This window comes from Pelodiscus sinensis, chromosome 3, assembly GCF_049634645.1.
Source record: "Pelodiscus sinensis isolate JC-2024 chromosome 3, ASM4963464v1, whole genome shotgun sequence".
Classification (NCBI taxonomy): Eukaryota; Metazoa; Chordata; order Testudines; family Trionychidae; genus Pelodiscus; species Pelodiscus sinensis.
In genome coordinates this window covers 44104840-44127902 of record NC_134713.1, presented here as the reverse complement: position 1 = coordinate 44127902, position 23063 = coordinate 44104840, and the positions used below count along the sequence as shown (strand labels likewise).

Genomic DNA, 23063 nt, shown 5'->3' with positions numbered 1-23063 from the left:
AGCTTCCAAAGGTGATGCTTTCCTCTACAACTGGGGTCATCGTCTCCTATATGCAGGGCTTGACAAAGCATTGAATCTACTCGCCTGTGGTGAGTAGATTTCAGCCAGGTACGCCGTTTGTTTCCAGTGCGAGCATGCGCAATACGGGTCTTGCGCATGCGCAGTGTGGGGCTGGCGCGAGTGGCTTTCACCGCCAGTCGTCAAGCCCTGCCTGTATACATTCCCTCGCATTCCCTTAATTCCAAGGGTCCTGGAGAAGATAATCATGGACAAAGCAAAGGTGATCTTGATAGCACCATTCTGGCCCCGCCAGATTTGGTTTCCTTACCTGTTTTGAATGTCACCTCATCCTCCGTACCATCTTCCCATTCGACCTAATCTATTGACACGAGATCATGGCTGCATTCTGCATCCACAACCGGATCACCTCGCTCTCTCCGCATGGCTCCTAATTGGTTCAAACAGACAGAGATGAACTGTTCCTACGAGGTCAAAAATGTTCTGTTGCACCGTAGAAAATCCTCAACTCGTGGTACCTACCTTCAGAAATGGCGAAGATTCTAAGAATGGTGTTCGGCCAAGAATCTAGATCCTACCAAAGTTCCATTAAACACGATCTTAGAATATATTCTACACCTTAAACACCTTGGACTCGCCCTTTCATTGCTCAAGGTGCATCTAGCAGCCATTACAGCCTTCCACCAGCCTATCGTTGGGTACACCACCTTCTCCCATCCAACTACGAAAAGGTTTATTAAAGGCCTCACCAACCTTTTCCCCAAACACAGACAGCCTCCAGATGCATGGAATTTAGAATTGGTCTTAGATAAGTTATCTCAGTACCTTAACAATGAAAGTTGTATTCCTCCTAGCCATCACATCTGCTCGCAGAGTGGGGGAATTAGTGGCTCTCTCAGCTAACCCCCCCTCTACCATCTTTACGGCACAAGCAGTCATCCTATTTCCCCAACAGTCATTTTTATCCAATGTTAATTCTTCCTTTCGCATAAATGAATTGATTATTCTCCCCGTATTCTATCCCAAACCACATTCTTTGGAATGTCAGTCATGGCTGCACTCCCTCAACGTTCATAGGGCCTTGGCCTATTACAGTGAAAGAACTTGTGATTTCCAAACATCATATCTGCTAATCTCGCTGGACGACCGCTTCAGAGATCACCCATTCTCTGCACAGCGAATTTCCAAAATAATCATTTCCTGCATTATACGCTGCTACGAGTTAAGGAACGTTCCAATTCCGCAAACCATAAGGGCCCACTCTACCAGGGCAATAGCCTCCTCAGCAGCTTTCCTCAAGGGGGTCCCCCAAAAGACATTTGTTGAGCAGCCACCGGTGAAGTCCTCCGACTTCACATTTGCAAAACACTATGCGCTACAAAACATCCTTATGACTAATGCAGCAGTAGCTACCGCAGTACTTTCCACAGTGGCATCCCATTAACTCCGAACCCGCTGCCTTTACTCCGGCTATTGCTGTGAAGTCACCCACAGTGGAGCACCCATGGGGATACTATCCGAAGAAGAAGAAGTTACTCACCTTGTGCAGTAACAGTGGTTCTTTGAGGTGTATCTCCCCCTGTGGGTGCTCCACGATCCTTCCTTCTCCCCTCTTTGGAGTCTGTTGTTTATGCCTTTCAGACCTCGACAATCAGGAGGAACTGGTGGGAGCCGGACCGCGCAACCAGAAACAGAGCAAAAAGCTGCAAGGTGGCCACTGCGCATGTGCGGTTCGGCAGACAACGGCTAAAAGATCTCCAATCTGTGGTGCTGGGATGAGCCCGACACCCCATAGTGGAGCACCCACAGAGACACACACCTCGAAGAACCATCGTTGCTGCACAAGGTGAGTAACTTCTTCTTACTTCCCTGCAACTCTAACTTCCACAAGGTCTGGGTGGCTCAAGATCAGAGAGTGATAACTGGCTCCCTACATGTATCAGAGATGTAGCCGTGTTAGTCTGAATCTGCTTAAACAATGAGAAGTCCTGTGGCATCTTATAGAGCATAAGCTTTCATGGGCAAAGACCCACTTTGTTGGATGCATCTGACGAAATGGGTCTTTGCCCACAAAAAGCTTATGCTCCAATAAATCTGTCTATAAGGTGCCACAGGACTTCTCGTTGTTTATGGCTCCCAACATGCCTCTCCCCCTCTGAGTAAGGAGGAGAATGTGACCCATAAATATTAGTAATAATATAAAAGCTGTTGTCATTTTTCATCTTTATTTATTTGAAACATCATATATATAGTAGCCCAATGTCTGTGACTCTGTAACGCTGAAACACTGGCTGTTCCCTCTGGGCGGCGCTGTTGCCTCCCTGGCTGTTCCCTCTGGGTGGCGCTGTTGCCTGAGTCACGTCCTTAGCCTCCTGCTGTGGTGCTCGGCTGACTTCTCCGCCGTTCAGCCGGGCCGCCGCGGGGGAGCAAGTGGCGCAAGCGGCTCTTTGGGTGCTGCATAGGGAGCATGGGACCCAAATGGCTGCTTGCGCCACTTGCTCCCCTGTGGCGGCCCGGCTGAGTGGCGCAGAAGTCAGGTGAGTGCCATGGCGGGAGGCGAAGGGGGGCGGGGCGGTGACGTACATGGCCAGGGGGTGGGGCACAGCCGGGCTGCCACGTGGGAGCAAGCAATGCAAGCGACTGTTTGGGCTCCGCGTTTCTCATGCTGCATGGGGAGCGTGGAGCCGTCCCCCGAGTGAGAGGCAGGCGGGGGAGGAGAAGAGAAAGAGAGAGACGGAGAGAGAGGCAGGAGGTGAAGGAGAGCTGGGGGGGGCAGTAGGAGGAAGAGAGAGAGAGAGAGAGATGGAGCGAGAGACCGGAGGCTCAGGAGAGAAGACCGACGTGGAGGAGAGACCTGAAAATCCTGTGTTATGACGGGCTAATTGGTAATAAACATGCTATTTAAATACGGATTTGAATGTAATTCCTGGGTTGTACACTTGTCTCTACTGTTTCTTCTCTGAATCATAACTTCATTTTCCCACGGCTTCAACAAGGCTTATTGTGTGCCTATCACTAGAAATACAATTGATACTACCATCTTTCGCTTCATATGTGATTACTTATCTAAGAGAGACCAAGTGGGTGAGGTAGGATCTTCTACTGAACCAACTTCTGTTGTCAGGTCTGAGAGAGGTGATGTGTCTCAGCTAAATACAAAGTAGAACAGATTGTTTAGCATGCATAGTTAACACATATTTTAAGGGACCATTCAAGGTGAAGTAGCCCATTAACACCTATGAAATTACAGGACAAAAAAGGGAGGTATTGGGTTACAGATTTTGGTAATAAGCCCTAAATCCAGTGTCTAGTTTCTGTGATTTATTTTATTTTATTTATTTTCTATGATTTTCAGTGTCTTAACAAAACCATGAATTTAAGCTCTGCTTTATTATCTAAAGCAGATAATAATTAATTAACACAGTATGCTTTTCCTGGTCACTGTTACTAATAGGATACTTTTCTGTCTTCTGTGGAATATTTTATAACAACAGAAGCACAATTGTTACAGAGTGATATTGAGCTTCTGCTCATGTTAGAAGAGTTGCTTCTATTCCTCTGACTATCAGCACTTTCATTCAACAGGCAGGTCCTTTCACAAGCCAGTAGAACACCAGTATCTTTGGCTCATTTGAAAATGACTCATTCTTAGTGACATTCAGTCAACCAAGGCAGAATTTGCCTCAGTGTCATTCCTATCATACCAATGGTCATATAGGTCTGGAATTTGCCCCTGGGTTGGGTTCAGTCTCTGTGGTTATGCAGCTGTTGTCTTGTTAAATGGTAACTTCTTCTGAATAATGGGCAGCTTCTATGAAGTGATATGTTCCTAAATAGAACAGTTAGGGCTATGAATGTAAAATCCAGTTTAGTTTACAGGTTAACTTTTATGTTTAACTGATTAACCCATTAAACAGGACAGGTTGTGGGGGTTTGTGTGGAGTGGTGGTGGTGGTGGGGAGGCGGAAAGGCTGCTTCAGCCAGGCTGGAGCACCCCTTCCTGCACTTAACTGGTTGACCATTCACGTCCCTAGGCTATGTCTAGACTATACTGAAGTTTTGAAAGAGGATATGCAAATTCAGCGGGCATTTGTATATCTTCTTCTGATCTCACTTTTGAAAGCTCTTCCTCAAAAAATGAGGTTCACGTGGCTTTTTGAAAAAGGGGAGGTTGCCAAAAAAAAGTGTCCGCTTTCAAAAGTGACATCAGAAGAAGATATGCAACTTCCTACAGAATTTGCATATCCTCTTTAGAAAGTGCAGCGTAGTCTAGACGAGCCCCAAGTTAGGGCCTGATCCAATTCCTAATGAAGTCAATAGAACCCTTTCCATTGATTTTAATGGTCTGTTCCTCAGGCTCTGACTGTGAATGAGACAGTCATAAAAGAGTTTTATTCTCCATACCGTATCAGGGTTTAGTGGCAACTTTTGTTAAAAGAGATGGTATGAATACTACTGTTCAGCCTTCAACCAGATACTGAGGAATGATTCTCCATACTATTAAAATTGTTTTATATCAGTGTGATTCCACTGAAGTTCAAAGTCACTCCAGCATAAAACTGGCTATAACGTAGTAGAGAATTAAGCCCTGAAATATTTCATCTTGGTATTTATCATGCACGAATAGTGAATACCACTGTGGATTGAAGCTCCTTATTTGTTGCCCCACACTTTTGACATTCTCAATACTTGTAAAATGTTGCCAACTTTTATGATTTTATTGTAGTTTGAACTAGAGCAATGTAATTACATGAGACTCTCAGCTTATGTTTTTTGTTTGTTTTTTAAAGAAAGTGTCTGGTCCCCATGGTTGCAGAAAAAACCCTGAAAGCGTGAATCTTACAAGCTCAAATACCAGAAGGCAAATAAAAATAATCTCAAATACATTACTTAAATAACCTTATAATTTGAAACTCAATTCCATGATTTTCAGGCCTGCGTGATGATATTTGAATGCTTGGGCTAGTAGTACTGCAAACTCTAACATGATTTTGAAAAGTTAAAGCCAAATACTCTTAGTGCTTTAGAGAGCTGGAGTGTTCAGAGTTGCATACGTGGGTGCCAGTCCCACCAAAAGCCTGCTCAGGGGGGCAGGTGAAGTTAAAGAGTGTCAGAGGAGAAGGACAGGGGCACTTATACCTTATTCCAGCACAAGGGTTTCAAACTCCCGCCTGTAAACCATCTGAAGTCTGAAGTATATTTTCAGTTCAGCCCAGGAGACCCAATGGCCCTGGGGGCATGTTTGAAGCCATCCTCCGAACCTCACCCTTTCCTGGCCTCGATCTGGCCTCAGGGATTACTGGGGAGGAGAGAGGCGTAGGGCAGCAGCAGCAGTTGGGCCCTTCCACACTGCTCACAGTGCTGGGATGGCCCATGAACCAGGACTTTGAGACCCCACAATAAGATATAGCCACAAAACTGATTCTACACTTGGATGTTTTGCCAGCATTTATGTTAGTTGGGGATCATATCTCATCACACCCGATTGTCATAGGTTTTCTGGAAAAAGTTTGTAAGGGAGACCTGGCTTGAGAGTGTCTGTGTATTTAGTGTTTGAGGGTATATGGGAAGCCACATAATGAAGAACTAAAAAAGTCAGCATTGCGAGTGAAGATAAACAGCATAATGATTTCACCCTGGCTGTTTTTACCTATTCCTAACCTGAGGTCTATTTAAAACTGGAATACATTTACAAAACATCAAACTCTGGTCAGACTTAGGTTAAAAAAAATAAACAATATAGTTTCAATGTATATACATGGCAAGGTTGTTCCCCACTCTGGCACGACAAATGCAGAAGTTGAGGGCCCGCAAGAGCACTCCAAAACCTTGCCTCTACAGGGACTGGTACAAAAACTTTTCCTCATAAAATCCTAATACCCAGATTTTGGGGGACCTCTTGCTATCACCCATGTAATTCCAAGAAAAAAAAATCAGGAAAGAGATCACTTAGGAAATCTGCTCCCTAAGGTCCTAAGGCCCAACCTCTTTTTTGCTTGGAGTTGGGGAAAAAAAAAGGGAATCCACAGACATCAATGGACTCTGCTCTTGTAACTAGGCACTGAGTCCTCAGGACACAACAATCAACCACTACTAGTTAATTAGAAAAAAAAATTACAATCTTTTATTATTAAAACAAAACTACAGTTGCAAGCATAGTAAATTGGCTAGATGGAAAGAGCCACCATTTGATATAGATACTCAGGGAAAACCCCTGCGCTGTAAGACATAGTTACAAAAGAGGAAAAAAAAACAATTAGCAAGCTCAGATAGAATAGTGATAGAGATGCAGCCATGTTAGTCTGGTCTAGCTGAAACAAAAGAATCTGGATCTGTGCAAGTCCTGTCTTTTGTTTCAGCAAGCTCAGACATTATTTCCAAACCCCCAAACAAGGAAAACAATAAATCCTGATGGACTATCTAAACTTTTCTCTACTTACATATTTTAAGAAGTCTGTTCTTGGAGAGAGAATGTCTCCCATCTCCCTCAATAGCTGGGAGAAACTGCTCTGAATCTCAAACAAAGAAGAGAGAGAGAATAACCCCTCTTTTCCAGTTTGAAATTCCTACCTGCATTGTTATTGGCTGACTACCCGACACCTAGGCTAGGAGACATTAGTTAACCCCTTAGTCACTGCATGCTGATCAGAACTCCTGATTATTATAATACAATTGTGCAAGAGCTTAATTTAGAAACTAATTACATGAAAACATTACACTTTTAGAAACATGCCAGTGACAATGGGGAAAACTTGCTTATTTCAGTTGGAGTAGGATAGGCCTGTTATCAAGACTCTGGATTTTTTGGGGTGTACTAGAAAATGGTCAGGTTCTTAAGGAAAATTAATGGCAGTCTTTCACCCAGCTATTAAAACAGGTACATATTAATTTAAGTTCTGGAATATAATAAATGCACACTCTAAACCTTCAGCAAAAAGTTTGCTCTTCAGCTGTATTCAGCAAAAAGTTTGCTCTTCAGCTGTATTCATTGATACTAAAAGATGTATCAAACCTGTCCTTGCTTCTAATGCCCACCACTCAACTTCAGTAGACTGGATCAGTGGTGAAAGTAACTTAAAATTCCTTACAAATACTGTCCTATTGCACCCCAGGTCCCTGCCACCTCTTTAAATAGTTCCCTGCTGGCTTTTGTCTCAGCTCTGCCAGCTCTTGCCGGAACTGTGCATCGTAGAATCATAGGGCTGGAAGAGACCTCAGGAAGTCATGGAGTCCAGCCCCCTGCCCAAAGCAGGACCAATCCTGATTCAATCATATCAGCCAGGGCTTTGTCAAGCTGAGACTTAAAAACCTCTAGGGACGGAGATTCCACCAACTCCCTAGGTAACCAACTTCACCACTCTCCTAGTGAAATAGTTTTACCTAATATCCAACCTAGACCTCCCCCACTATAACTTGAGACCATTGCTCTTTGTTCTGCCATCCGTCACTACTGAGAATAGCCTCTCTCCAACCTCTTTGGAACCTCCCATCAGGAAGTTGGCAGCTGCTATCAAATCCCCCCTCGCTTTTCACTTCTGCAGACTAAATAAACCCAAATCCCTCAGCCTCTCCTCGTGGGTCAAGTGCTCCAGCCCCCTAATCATTTTGATTGCTCTCCGCTGGACCCTCTCTAATACGTCCACATCATTTCTGTAGTGGGGTCACCAGAATTGTACGCAATGTTCCAGATGTGGCCTCATTAGTATCGAATAAAGGGGAATAATCACTTCTCTAGATCTGCTGGCACTGCTCCTCCTAATGCACCCTAATATGCCATTCGTCTTCTTGGCTACAAGGGCACACTGTTGACTCATATCCAGCTTCTCATCCACTGTAATCCCCAGGTCCTTTTCTGCTGAACTGCTACCTAGCCAGTCGGTCCCCAGCCTGTAATAATGCTTTGGATTCTTCCATCCAAAGTGCAGGACTCCCCACTTGTCCCTGTTGAATCTCATCAGCTTTCTTTTGGCCTAATCTTCTAATCTGTCTAGGTCACTCTGGATCCTATTCCTGCCCTCCAACATATATACCTCTTAGCGTCATCTACAAATTTGCTGAGGGTGCAATCCATCCCCTCATCCAGTAATAAAAATGTTAATAAAACCAGCCCTAGAACGGATCCTTGGGGCACTCGACTTGAAACCGACTGCCAACCAGACATTGAGCCATTGTTCACTACCCGTTGGGCCTGACAATCTAGCCAGCTTTCTATCCATCTTAGAGTCCATTTATCCAATCCATATTTTCTTAACTTGCTGGCAAGAATATTGTGGGAGACCGTATCAAAAGCTTTGCTAAAGTCAAGGTGTATCACATCCACTGACTTCCCCATTTCTACAGAGCCAGTTACCTCATCATAGAAGCTAATCAGATCGGTCAGGCATGATTTAATCCATGTTGACTATTCCTGATCACATTTCCCTCTTCCAAGTACTTCAAAATGGATTACTTAAGGCTCTCCTCCATGATTTTTCTGGGGACTGAGGTAAGGCTGACTGGTCTGTAGTTCCTTGGATTGTCCTTCTTCCCTTTTTTAAAGATGGGCACTACAGTTGCCTTTTTCCCAACATTTGGGATCTCTCCTGATCTCCATGAATTTTCTAAGATAATGGTCAAAAGCTCTGCAATGACATTTGCCAACTCCCTCATTACCTTCAGATGCATTAAATCCGGATCCATGGATTTGTGTATATATAGCTTTTCTAAATAGCTCTTAACCTGTTCTTTTTCCACTGAGGGCTGCCCACCTCCTTTTCTTATTGCACTGCCTAGTGCAGTAGTCTGGGAGCTGACCTTGTCTGTGAAGACAGAGGCAAAAAAAGTATTGAGTACTTCAGCTTTTCCCGCATCATCTGTCACTAGGGATATGTCTAGACTACATGGCGCCGCCAACGGAGCCATTTAAACTAGTTTACCCGGCATAGTCAATGAAGTGGAGATTTAAATAATCCCCGCTTCATTAAAATAAACATGGCCGCCATGCTGTGCCGACGATCAGCTGATCCGACACAGCACGGCAGTCTAGACGTGGATCTGTCGGCTGGGGAAGCCTTTGCGGACTGATCCTGTAAACCTCATTTCACGATGCATAAGGGATCTGTCGGCAAAAGCTTCCCCAGCCAACAGATCCCCGTCTAGATTGCCGCGCTGTGCCAGATCAGCTGATCGTCGGCACAGCGTGGTGGCCATGTTTATTTTAATGAAGCGGGGATTATTTAAATCCCCGCTTCATTGACTATGCCGAGTAAACTAGTTTACATGGCTCCGTCGATGGAACCATGTAGTCTAGAGATATCCTAGGTTACCTCCCTCATCCAGTAAGGGCCCCACACCCTCTCTGATCACCCTCTGATTGCTAACATGCCTGTAGAAACCTTTCTTGTTATCCTTCACATCCCTTGGTAGCTGGAATTCCAATTGTGCTTTTGCCTTCCTGATTATCCCCTGCATTTTCAAGCAATATATTTATACTCCTCCCTAGTCATCTGTCCAAGTTTCCACTTCTCATAAGCTTCCTTTTTGTGTTTAAGCTCACCAAGGATGTCCCTGGTAAGCCAATCCGGTCGCCTACCATATTTACTTTTCATACTGCACATCAGGATGGTTTGTTCCTGTGCCTTCAATAAGGCTTCTTTAAAATACAGCTGGCTCTCCTGGACTCCTTTCCCCTTCATGTTAGCATCCCAGGGAATCCTGCCCATCAGTTCTCTGAGGAAGTCAAAGTCTACTCTTCTGAAGTCCAGGGTGTGTATTTTGCTGCTCTCCTTTCTTCCTTTGGTCAGGATCCAAAATCTACCATTTCATGATCAGTGCTTCCAAGGTTGCCATCCACGTCTAATTCCCCTACTAGTTCCTCCCTGTTTGTAAGCAGCAGGTCAAGCTGCACATGGTCCCTGGTTGGTTCCTTCAGCACTTGTATCAGGAAGTTATCCCCAACATTCTCCAAAAACTTCCTGGATTGTCTGTGTACTGCTGTATTCGTCTCCCAACAGATGTCAGAGTGATTAAAGTCCCCCATGAGAACCAGGGTCTGTGATCTGGAAGCTTCTATTAGTTGTCTGAAGAAAGCCTTGTCTACCTCATCTACCTGATCTGGTGGTCTGTAGCAGACACCAACCACAGCATCATCTCTTTTGTTCCTGTTTCTAAACTTAATCCATAGACTCTGAACAGGCTTTTCTCCCTCCATATACTGGAGCTCTGAGCAATCATTCTGCTCTCTTTCATAGAGTGCAACTCCTCCTCCTTTTCTCCCGTCTGATCTTCCTGAACAGTTTATACCCTTCCATGACAGTGCTCCAGTCATGTGAGTCATCCCACCAAGTCTCCATTATTCCAATCAAATCACAGTTCTTTGACTGTGCCAGGGCTTCTAATTCTTCCTGTTTGTTTCCCAAACTTCTTGCATTTGTTACAAACACCTTAGATAACTAGTTGATTGCCCTACCTTCTCTATTTGAATTAGGGGTCCTCCTTTGTTTCTCCTTCCTCCTTGTGTTTCTTCCTAGTATCTCACTTCCCCACTTAACGAACCTCCCCCAACGAACGTAGTTTAAAGCCCTCCTCAGCAGCATACACCCATTTATTTTCATCTATGGGCTTCATTAATAGCTGTCATGCACAAAAAAATTGGGCAGTGCTTTAAAACCTATGATATTATCATCTGTGTACTTATCATACCATATACACATCATACTTCAAGCTAGTCTAGGAGTGTCCCAACAATACATGAGTCAATATAGCTCCTTTCAAATGGGTGCAGCCAAAATATAAAGAAAGAACCAAGGAAGTACAGATGGAGATAAAAAGTCTCAGAGGGGTAGCTGGGTTAATCTGTAACTTAAAAAAACTTAAAAAATGAGTGGTCCTGTAGCACCAAAGGGTATGTCTACACTGCCACCCTAGTTTGAACTAGGGTGGCTAATGTAGGCATTTGAACTTGCAAATGAAGCCCGGGATTTAAATATCCCGGGCTTCATTTGCATGTTCCTGGGCGGGTGCCCGCGGCTATACGTGGCACTGAGTAGGTAGTTTGAATGAACAGGGCAGTTATCTACTGACATTCTCTGTTGTCCAGTCCCAGCTTCTAGCAGTCAGAAGTTTAGGGACACCTAGAGAATGGGATTGCATCCCTGACCATTTTGGCTACTAGCCATTGATCAACCTATTGCCCATGAATTTATGTAATTATTTTTTGAATGCAGTTTATATTTGGTGTTCACAGCATCCCCTGGCAACAAGTTCTACAGGTTGTGTGTTGTGCTTTTAAACCTGAAGCCTACTAATTTCATTGGGTGGTCCATGATTCTAGTGGTATTTGAAGGGGTAAATAACACTTCCTTAGTCAATTTCTTTACACCATTCATGATTTTATAGACTTCTATTATAGTTCCACTTTGTTGTCTCTTTTCTAAGATGAACTGTCTCAGGTCTTTTTGATTTCTCCTCATCTGGAATCTGTTCCATCCCTAATCATTTTTGTTACCTCACTTTAACTTTCCAACTCTACGGTATCTTTTTGAGAATGGGAAACCAGAACGAGAAACAATATTCAAGGTGTTGGGTGTACTAACTCATCTTCTGCAGTAAAAAGACCAGTGCAAATTGACTTGTCTTCCTAGAGTTCTCTGTTAACAGCGTGGGCCCCACCGATTGTTTGGCAGGCTTCTTGCTTTACATGTGCTTAAAAACATTTGTTGCTGTTAGTTCTTGTGCTTGTTGCTCTTCATTCTTTTTTGGCTGCCTAATGATACTTTCACACTTGAGTTGCCTGTGTTTATGCTGCTTTCAGTTTTCTTTGGTAGGACTGAACATCTAATTTTAAAGGATACCTTTTTGCTTCTACCTCCCCCCTTGTTTTATTCTGTTTTTTAGGCAGGGTAGTATTTTTCTTCACCGTTTTGTTGTTTTATTTGAAATATACATTTTAGCTTGAGCCTCTATTATGGTGTTTTAAATATTTTCCATGCAGCTTGCAGGTATATCACTCTTGTGACTTCATTTTAATTTCCTTTTTACTAACTTTGTCATTTTTGTGTAGTTCCCCTTTTACAAATTATATGCAGATGTATTGGGTTTCTTTAGCTTTATCTCCTCTACAAGGATGTTAAATTTAATTACATTATCGTTGCTGTTACCAAGCAGTGTAGCTATATTCTCGTGGACCAGATCCTGTGCTCCTCTGAGGACTAAATCAAGAATTGCCTCTCCCCTGCGGATTCCAAGACTAGCTGCTCCAAGAAGCAGTCATTAATGGTGTCTAGAAATTTTATCTCTGCATGCTCTCCTGAGGTGACATGTACCCAGTCACTATGGGAATAGCTGAAATCCACCACTATTATTGGGGTTTCTTTTTTTGTAACCTATCTGATATATGTGAGCATTTTACAGTCAACATCGCCATCCTGGTCAGGTTGTCAGTAGTATATGCCTCTTATTGTTCAAACATTAAATTTCTGTCCATACAGATTCTGTTGTACAATTTGATTCATTTAAGATTTTTACTGTGTTGTATTCTGTGCTTTCTTTCATGTATTCTGCTACTCCACTGGTGTAGCCTACTCTGTCAGGGTATGTCTACACTACCACCCTAGTTCGAACTAGGGTGGTTAATGTAGTCATACAAACTTGCAAATGAAGCCCGGGATTTGAATTTCCCGGGCTTTGTTTGCATGTTGCTGGGTGCCGCCATTTTTAAATGTCCGCTAGTGCGGACTCCGTGCCCGCAGCTACACGCGGCACGAACTAGATAGTTCGGACTAGGCTTCCTATTCCGAACTATTTGTACACCTCGTGGATTTGTGGAACGATGCAAATAGGAATAGGAAGCCTAGTCCAAACTATCTAGTTCGTGCCGCGTGTAGCCGCGGGCATGGAGTCCGCACTAGCGGACATTTAAAAATGGCAGCGCCCAGCAACATGCAAATGAAGCCCGGGAAATTCAAATCCCGCTCTTCATTTGCAAGTTCGTATGACCACATTAACCACCCTAGTTCGAATTAGGGTGGTAGTGTAGACATACCCTCATTCCTAAATATTTTGAACCCTGATATTACTGTAGCATTATGGGTGTTGCCTATCAGGTGAGGGATGAATGTATGTGATATGTTCATCACCCAAAGCTGCCTATTTACAGGGGAAATGATGCAAAAGCCACCACCAACAACTAAGAGGAGCAGTATTTTCCCCAGTGCACTCTCTCTGAACTTTGTGAGAAGGTTAATGAGTAATTTTGTCAACTGGGGAACTGTTGGAAATTCCACAAGTGAGTCAGATTCTGCTAGTGCAGATGGATGTGAGGGAAACTCTTGATGTTAGGATGAGCAACAGCCTGGAATGCTCATCTAACCTATGTGCATTTCGTGCTAGAAACCCCTGCTCTATAAATATATTCACTACATGCAGAGGTTAAATTACGGTTCCTTTTTAGAAGAAAATATCATTATCTATCATCATTACATCTATATATACCTCCCTCTAGAATATAATCTTTCTGAATTGTCACCACCCAAGACTTGAATTCTCAGTAAGTGTAAGAGATCATTAACAACTTCTGATTCTTCTCCAGAATTTTTAATATTGAAAAAATAAATTTCTAGTTTATAAAACTCCATTTGTTTTGTTTCAATAGCATTTCATGTTGTTTAACCTAAATCTGGAAACTTATATTTCTGTAATACAGGCTATTCCTCTTGAATGTTTTAACACTTAGTTTTGTTGTGTTGTAACGAGCTGTCAACACACTGTGACGTTTTCATGCTATATAAGTAAGGAGATTTTATGCAGCTGTCCTGTGTGGGGGATTTGATCACAGATCCGGTGACCTTGTGCCCCTGAAAACTAGGAATGTCAGTGTTACTGGCTAAACAACAACAAGCCACATCCCTGAAATTGGTGAAAGGAAAGTTCCACTGTTTGCAAATGTATCCATAGTCTCACAGATTGCTTCAGTCTCTTTGGAAGTGTCTGTCCCCAAATCAGTACAAACTAAAGGATTAATTACATAAATAAGTGGGTCTGCTGGCCTTATCTTCCATGAAAGACTGTCAGGACAGCTTGGCTACCTAAGGGTGTCTCCAAATATTGTGCAAAAGATAATGTTTTATAGGTTTCCCATATTATAAATCATGCATTTCCAGAAGTTAGAAAAACTAACATGGCTGCCATTGTAAACTATTTCTCAGTCTGCCATGCTTTCCAGGATTTCAGAAGGACTATTTTAATGAAATCTGAAGACGTGGGTTTTGCCCATGAAAGCTCATGATACTCTATATACATATTTTTGTTAGTGTCTAAGAGCACGTCTACACAGCAAGCCATTATTTCGAAATACTGGCGGGCTGGAGGACTTCTTACTCTGACTCTTGTAACCTTCATTTTACGAGGAGTAAGGGAAGTTGAAGGAAGAGTGCTCTTTCTCAGACTTGCTGCTGTGTAGACAGCGCCAAAGCTGAATTAAGCTATTTTGATTTAAGCTACTCAATTGACATAGCTCAATTTGTGTAGTTTATTTCGGATTTAGCCCTGTTGTGCAGATATGCCCTAAGCTGCCACAGGACTACTAGTTTTTAAAGTTACAGACTATCATGGCTACCCCTCTGACACTTCATGAAATCTCTTCCCCTTCTTCAGTATTAGTGTCCTATGGGACATGGGAATTTTTAGGCAAGCCTCGAACAGTGTATAATTGCCCTGGGAAATGGTTTTCCTGAAAAGTTTCCAGGGACCTGTACACTCTGCCATAGTTGCTGTTGTGGCCTGCTGTTTAAATGCTGTTATTTTTACAAAAGCTGTTTTTGCCTGGCCCTGAAGACTGGCCACCTAACTGGCAATAAGCTGTAAGTTTTTAATGGCTGGGTATGTAGCAAAACTAAAACACCTCCTGCCTCTGGCAGCAGTTCTCAGACTCTAGATCAGCTATCCTGGGTTCTTGGGCTTCAGAATGTTGCTTACCTCAGCTGTTCAAAAATCAAGTCAGACCTCCCCCAAATCATGAGATTGTTCTAAAAATCATAAGATTCTCAAAAGATTAAATCATAAATTTTTAGTTCACATTCTGATTTTTTATCTGCCTCTTCGTACTCACGGTATATGTGTGAGTAGCACAGGCCCGCCTCCTCTTACTAATTTATTGAATAGAAGAGGATTTTGGCTCCTGCTACAGGAGATCTCACAGTCTTGCAAAGAGCTCTTACCTTTATGCAATTATGAATCAGAGTCTGCAGGTACCACTCTCAATCTCTTGTTTACATCTGGGGCAGAGGTTTGTGGTGGTGAGGGCTCCAGCTATAGGTGTGGGCTCTGGTATTGCCAGGTGTCTGGTTTTGAACTGGACAGTCCAATATTTGAACTTTCTGTTTGGGAAACAAATTGGGAAAATATAAATGTCCGGTATTTTCTAAATATGATGTAATGTAGATTGTGATGTAATGTCAAGTGTGTCTGGTATTTTTGTTGAAACCATCTGGCAACCCTAGGTGGTGCCAGGAGTGAGTGCTTTGGGGTGTAGGCTGGAGGCTAAGGAGGGGAGAAAGGATTCCCTCCAGCTCTCTACAGCGACACTTGTGCAAGAGAGGAGGGGAAACGGGGAGGAAGACACCTCTCCCTTGGCCATGGCAGGTGCACTGTTATTAGATGTGCCTGTTATTTTGGGGTATGCTCATTTATTAGGGATATTCTTCTGAGGGAAAGAGAGGGTTGATAAATCTATCAGTGTTGCTTCTGTCATTTGTGTTTTCGTACAGAGCTCTGCTTCTCCCTTCTTCTTGTTCCCTCCCAATGGAGCTATCCTGCAGGACCTAGGTTCCCCAGGAGTGGGTTCTTCCCACCCTAGAATCAGAATTAATTAGCACTCACAAGCTGCCTCCTTATATGTCCTTGGATTCAGTAAGTTGGTTGGGTTGCACAGCAGTGTTGAGTTGTGACCTTCATGTGCCCTTGGACTCAGTGGGCTGGGTTAAACAGTACTTTAAGCTGCTACCCTTGTATGCTGTCAGGCTCAGCACCACCCTATCCCCACTTTCACACCACAATCATTCTCCTAATAACCTACTTGATGAGCAAACCCCACAGGATTTTTGGGTGCTACAGGGATCTTTAGCTTAGGTACAGGTTGGACCTCTGTTGTCTGGCACCCTTGGGACCTGGCAGGTCCAGAACAAGGGAGTTTGCTGGACCAGAGGATGCCCCCTATCACTGGCCTCCCAGGTACCCACCGACTTTGTTTCTGGCCCCAATTGGCCCCTACTGCTTTCAGCCAGCTGTGCTGCCGGCCCTTGCTGGACCCTCAGCCCTGGGACTCCCAGCTGTGCTGACTGAGCTCCCTGCTGCAGGGCTGCTAGCCATGCCGCAGATCTTTCTGTGCTGCCTAAGGCCCTGCCGTGCTACTGGCTGCGCCACCAGAGCTCCCCATGCTGCTTGAGCTCCTTGCTGTGGGGCTCTCCCATCGGTGTGGGGCTCTCCCTTCACTGTGGGGATCCCTGCGCGGCCTGAGCCCCTGCCACACTCCTGGCTGTACTGCTGATGGCTCGTACAAAGCTGCTCCCTATAGCGATGTGCTATCAATAGAACCCTGAGTTCTCCCTTAGTAGCACATCGCTACAGGGAGCAGCTCTGTACAAACCACTGGAGCGCCCTATGCTGCCTGAGCCCCCTGTGCCACAGGACTCCCTGCACCGCCTGAGCCCCTGCTGCGAGACTCTTGGCTGCGCCACCAGACCACCCCATGCTGATGGACCCCGGCTATGGGGCTCCTGACGCTGCCAGAGCCCCTGCTGCATGGCTCCCAGCTGCATTGTGGGATTCCCCGTGCTGCCTGAGCCCTCTGGAATTGTGCTCCCCATGTTGCCTGAGTCCCTCCACCCCCACTGGCCTCCCTACCCCGGGCTCTCTGGTCCAGGAACATTTGTGGTCTTTCCGGACCTCAGATATTGCTGGACCAGAGAGTCTTGCTTTAGGGAGGTACCTGTACCAGGAGCGTTGTTGCAGAGTGAATGGAGAAGCCCAAACAACACCCCATGGGGGTGGAGAAGAAAGAGAGAAGCAACCAGCTTGACCATGAATGTTATTTATTTCCATGTGGTAACTATACAAGGGGAGCCAAATAAACAAAACAGTTACAATATTAAATATAACTTATATCTGATTATAAAAGTTAGGTCTAGCAAACCATAAGAGATCACATACGGCAGGATCAGGAGGCTATACTTGGAGAGACGGAGAGAGAGGGATCACCACTGTGTGAAGCTTGAATTGATCAGGGTTCCCAGATGGTGATGGTAGCGGAGGGTCCAGAGTGTTGGAGACAGGCAGAGCCTATCCTCCAGCACAGTCAGTGGAAGATGAAGTCCCAATGGAACTGATGGTGAGTTTCGATCCAGGTCTCAGAACCCTATACTTAAGCGTAGGTAGGGGGTTTTGTAGAGAAACAACAATGGTTCAAGGAAGAACATTAGATTTGTTTATGGGTAAACGGATTATTCAAGAGAATATGCCAACATGTTTCCCTGTGTGGCTGGAGCACCAGCACCAGCTCGCACCCCTGCAGTGGGTGGGGCGGGGGAGCCTCAAACTTCTCAGGCCCAATCAAGGCAAGTCTACGCTAGACAATCAGATCTGATCGTTCCTGGCTACGGGTGGTGTTCCTTCAAGGGAGCTTATAATGTAATTAGGCAGCTTCAGCAGTTTGGATACTAACAGAGGAATTACTTACTAGAATTGGTCTGATAATTACTGATCTGGGTCATTAGCATCAGGAACTGAGATTTCCCATCAGGCAATGCTTCCTTGATTTCTGTGTCTAAAGATTTCAGTGTGGTTCCTGCCTTGGAATTCTGTTCTCCACTCTGTATGCTAACGGAGATGGTGTTCTGTCCAGTCTTTGACGCAAATGATGCTAGAGGAGTTTCTGGAGGGGTTTAGGTGTGTCTCTCCTTGCCTTTTCATTGCTTTTTGTCTTTCTTCTGATCAGCTTTGGTTCAAGCAGAAACTGGGTGGGGGGAGGTCTTTTATGAGTCAGACAAGCTCGATATTATGCCCTGGTTCCCCAAGAACACAGAGCTGGTTACACCGTTCTGGAGCTGAATTGGGTACCAGGGAGGGTTGCCCCTCCCCTGGCCGTGGTAGGGCTGGTCTGGGATTACACAAGGGGTGCCTCCCCAGTTGTGGCCAAGACCGGAGCAGGTCTGTGCTGGCGGAGGGACATATCTCCCATCACAGTCTGGAGCCCCTGTATGGGGCTTAATAGGCGTCTGTGCAGCTGCATAGTTTAGAGGGAACTTAGCCCATAGCCGGAAAAAAAATTCCCGACATTTGAGAGTTCTATTACAGGAGCATGAGTCAGGCTTAATTTTACTTAGAACGAAGTCATGTCTCTTGCGATTACTTTGCATCTGCTCAGGGTGTGAGGCTAAAAATAGAAGGATAGATGTTCAAGGCTGGGTTGGAGCCTGGGCTCTGAGACTCATCCCTCATGTTGAGTTTCAGAGCTTCCCGAGGTTGTCTTTTTATATATATATATATATATATATATATATATATATATATATATATATATATATGCTCTGAGACTCATCCCTCATGTTGAGTTTCAGAGCTTCCCGAGGTTGTCTTTTTATATATATATATATATATATATATATATATATATATATATATATATGTTACTGTGTGGACATAACCCAGTGAGTGTAATTAACCTCTGGAACAACTTATCAAAGGTTTTGGTGACTCTTCCATCTCTGGTACTGTTTAAGTCACAACTGGATGTTTTTCTATAAAGCATGCTGTAGTTCACACAGGAATTATTGCAGGGTGTTGTGTGGCCTGTGTTATCTAGGAGAGCAAACTAGATGATCACAGTGGTCTCTTTTGGCTTAGAGCCTATGAAAGGAGACACTGTTTTAAAATGTTGCTATTCTGCCCTTACTGAAGCCTTCCAGTCAAACCAGGCCTGCTTACCCTGCATTGTGTGGAGAGGAGCGGGCACCCTTTTTACCCTTCTCATAGCCAGCTGCTAAAACCTGCCTGTATGCATCTTCACAATCACACAAAACCCCTGTTCCAGAAACCTGTCTCCTCTACGGGTGTCCTAGTTTTTCACTTGGAAAATTTGGTCACCATAATTATATTTCAACACAGTGTGAAGGCATGGGGCGTTCTTGTAGCTGTTGTTCTTGGATGCTCTTTTCTCAGGACACATCTGCATAGCAGGGCTAAAGCCGAAATAAGTTATCCAACTTGAGCTACGTCAATTGCGTAGCTTAAATCAAAATAGCTTAATTCAGCTTTTGGCGCTGTCTACACAGCAGGAAGTCCGAGGTAGAGCACTCTTCCCCCAACTTCCCTTACTCCTTGTAAAATTAGGGTTAAATTGTGGAGCTACTGTGGAGTAAACCTCTTCTGCACCAAGGTATAAAATCTCCCTCTGTACAAAGTGATTCTCTCCCTGATCATGGGTTATCTCTGCCAATGGGCAGATTTTACTTTTATGATATATTTTGTATTTGTATAAGCAGAAGACCTCAGTAACACATGCTAGAACTGTGGTATTGAAACTATTGTTTTCTTTATTGTGGAAAAAAATTCATCAAAGTGAATGTGACCCAGATCAGTTTTCCTACTACCTGATTATAAAATCTCACCTTGTTACAATTATATTTTTCAATCGTAGTTGTAAAGTTTTGGATATGTCCAATGGACTTGCTGCACAAAGGAAATAATATTGTAAAAATCAGCTAATTCATAACTTCTCAACAAATTGTAACTGTGCAAACTGTAGCTTCTTTGGTTACAATAATTTCAGACTAATTAATTTGATCCTTTGGTTTCATACAGTAACTATTTGAAGTGTACAAGTCCAGGTTTGGGCCTTTTGCCAACTCATTAGGTAATTTTGTCTCTTAACCTTGAAAGGATGGATCATAGATTCATTGGGCACAATCCTGATTCTCTTTTTTGATGCATAATCTCACCAAAATTAAATCAGATTGGTCAAGGTCTAGAGCAGGGGTGGGCAAAAGGGCTAAGTGGGTTGATTTGGCCCACAGAGGTCCTGATGCTCCCCCGCCCCCAGGCCAATTACGGCCTGGGGGCGGGGGGAAGCGCATGAAGTTTCCTCTGCCCTGCCAGAAGTGTGCGGCTCCTGGCAGGGCGGGAGGAGACTTTGTGTGCTCCCTGCCCCCAAACTCTGCCCTGCCCCTGCCCTGTGAGGAGCATGCAGTGCTTAGAAGTGCCACGTGCTCCTGGCAGAGTGGGAGGAGACTTCACGCACTCCCCCACCCCCAAGTCCTGATTGGCCTGGGGGCAGAAGGGGGAGTGTGTGAAGTCTCCTCCCACTGCCAGGGGCATGGACAACTAGAGGGAACCTCAGGTGGGGGCAAAGGTGCTTTCCCACCCCACAGACCATACATAGTCTATGGGTAGGGAAGCAGGGAAGTATCTTGCCCCCACCCCTTCTGCTTGAGTCCCCGCTCCCTCTAGTGTAAACTGAAATGGCCCCCGGCAAAAAATTATTGCCCACCCTTGGTCTAGAGCAGGGGTGTCCAAACTTTTTTCAAAGAGGGCCAGATTTGAAGAAGTGAACATGCGTGAGGGCCGTCCCCGCACTCTCAGCCCCAAGGCGGAGGGCCCGCAGGGTCGGAGGCGGGCGGAGAGCGCAGGGCACGCCGGCCTCACGGCGGCCCGGGGGGGCAGGGCGAACCCGCAGCCGAGCGGGGGAGTGGGGCTGCGGACGTACCCTACAGGGCAGGCTCTAGGACCGCGGAGGCCATGGGCGGCAGCAGCGGCGCGGCCGGAAGTGGCGCGCTGGGCGCGCCAGTTCAAAAAAGCGCCGGGGAGCCAGGAGAGGGGGAGGAAGCGGGGGCCGTATTAAACCGGAACACGGGCCGCAATTGGCCCGCGGGCCGGACTTTGGACATGCCTGGTCTAGAGTGTGTATGCACCCATAGCAGTACATAGGGGACAGCATAAGACTGTACCACCTCAGTGGGTACATTTGGATTCACTGCTTAGGGGTGCTCCTGGTGTGCAGAAAAGCCAGGGGATGGAAACCTTTTAGAAGAGGTGTGCCAATAATCAGGGATGGGCAATAATTTTTGATAGGGTGGTAAAGGCACTCCAGGATTTTGGAAAGTGGTTGAGGGCCGCACTCGTCCATGATATTAATAGATATGCTGGGTATGGAATGGGGGTTGGGTGCAGAAGGGAGCTTGGGTTAAGGGACTGGGGTGCAGGAGGGAGATTGGAGTCTGGAAGGGAGTTGGGATGAAACAGGCAGTTGTGACCTAGAGCAGGGGACTAGAGTGCAGAGGTTTAGGATGTGACCTAGGGTAGGAGGGGATTGTGATCTGGGGCAGGAGACTGGGGTGCCAGATCTGGGAGGGGGTATTGGTATAAGAGGGGGACAGAGGGTTTGGGTATGTTGAGTGTGTGTGTTTGTGGGGGTGGGGAGACAGAGAGTGGGGGCAGGAAAGGGCTGGGGTGCCAGAAGCAGGCTGTGGCCAATAGACTTAGTTGTCAGCTGCCAAACTAGCCTGCCTGCAGAGCTTAAAATGTTTCCCAGCCAGCCAGCCTATTTTTCTGGCCATGTGCTTCCTGAATATCTGAGCCCAGGAGAGGGGGCATGATTCTTCATAGCTGCCTGTGCTGGAGGCAGGGTGGCTCCTCTCCCCTCCAGTTTTAAAACAGAAATGGAGCCCTGCAACTGCGTTTCTGCATGGCGCATGTTGCTACAGGGCAAGTTGGGGAGCCTGCCTGAGGCTCACTGTTGCCTCCGCAGGCTGGATCCGGTCTCTTGGCAGGCTGGATCCGGTCTGCGGGCCGTATTTTGGCCAGGCCTGGTTTAATTTAAATTATTAAACACATATTAAGTGTTTTAACTTTCTCGTGTTAGTTTATCAAACTTCATTTTAAATAAAGTAAAATATTAATTTATGTCCAACACAAAGGGTTTCAGTGTTTTCGTTATTTATGGCAGGGGTGAGGAAACTTTTTTGGGTTGGGGGCCACTGACCTACAGAAAAATTAGTCGGGGACTACACAAGTGAGAAGCAAAAAGACTCCTAAAAAATTCCTAATCCTCACTGATGTGGCCCTCAACTGAGATAGCTCACTCCGCTGGCTCTCCAGCCCCACGGGGTGAGGAGAAGGGACAGGGAGAACTGATGTTCAGGGCTTCCCTTAGGCCAGTTTTACTTTTCTGGGATTCCAAAGTTGGTGGATTTTATGGCCCCACTTAGCCTCTGAGGTGGGGACAAAAATGAGGGGTTCAGTGTGTGGGACAGAGCAGCGGGTGTGTGAGATAGGGATGGGTTGCTAAAGGGGGAGAGGTTGTGAGGTCTGGGTGGGAGGTAGGCTGTAGAAGCAGGCTGGGAGTAGGGTGTCTGGCTAGAGGGAGGGAGCAGGAGCAATGGTGGGTGCAGGGGCAGGGTGGGGATATGCGTCTGGCCAGGAGGGAGGTACAGGAGCAAAGGAGGGTGCAGTTGCAGGCTGGAGGTAGGGTATCTGGCCAAGAAGGAGGGTACAGGAAAGGGCTTGGGTGTCTGTCGAGGAGGGGGGTGCAGGAGCAGGAGAGGGTGTTGGAACAAGCTGGGGGAGGGAGGAGTGAGTGAGAGGGATTGGGGTGTGGGAGTGTGGACATGAGGGGGGATGCTTACCTGGCTTCATGCCCCCTTGCAGTGGGGAAAGCCTCTGGACAGGGTGCTGCTGTTCGCCCAGTGGGGTGGGAAGGGGGAGGGAGCCCAGCCCCCCTCCATCTCCATGCAGCAGGGATCCTAGCACAGTAGGAGGGGGCAGAAATGAAGAAACCCTGACCTACTCCGCCATACCTGGCTCACTTCGGCTTCCCCAGCGAGGTGGGGAGGGGCAGGGGAGAGAGAGCGGCAGTGCACAGAGCGCATCCCACCCCACAGCTCTCTAGCCAGACCCCATACAGCCCTGGCTGTGGCTAAATGGCAGCTCCAAGGTGTGGAGGTCTGGGAGCAGCTCCACCGGGTGTTACCTTGGACCCGCTCAGCTCCTCTGGCAGCAGCAGCAGCTGTACCAACAAA

General features: G+C 45.8%; 1 protein-coding gene and 1 long non-coding RNA gene across 26 annotated transcripts in view; one reads left to right on the top strand and one right to left on the bottom strand.

Moving 5' to 3' along the window:
• LOC112545087 (uncharacterized) overlaps positions 1 to 6561 on the bottom strand; it is a 44687-nt gene extending 38126 nt beyond the window's left edge. Inside the window, exons 1-2 of the long non-coding RNA XR_003088500.2 lie at positions 6459 to 6561; positions 329 to 448 (exon numbers count right to left, since the gene is read on the bottom strand). This is a non-coding gene — a long non-coding RNA (uncharacterized LOC112545087). The remainder of the gene's footprint in view (positions 1 to 328; positions 449 to 6458) is intronic.
• Positions 1 to 23063, top strand: part of DST (dystonin) — a 470874-nt gene that overhangs the window by 114427 nt on the left and 333384 nt on the right. The window lies entirely within an intron of this gene.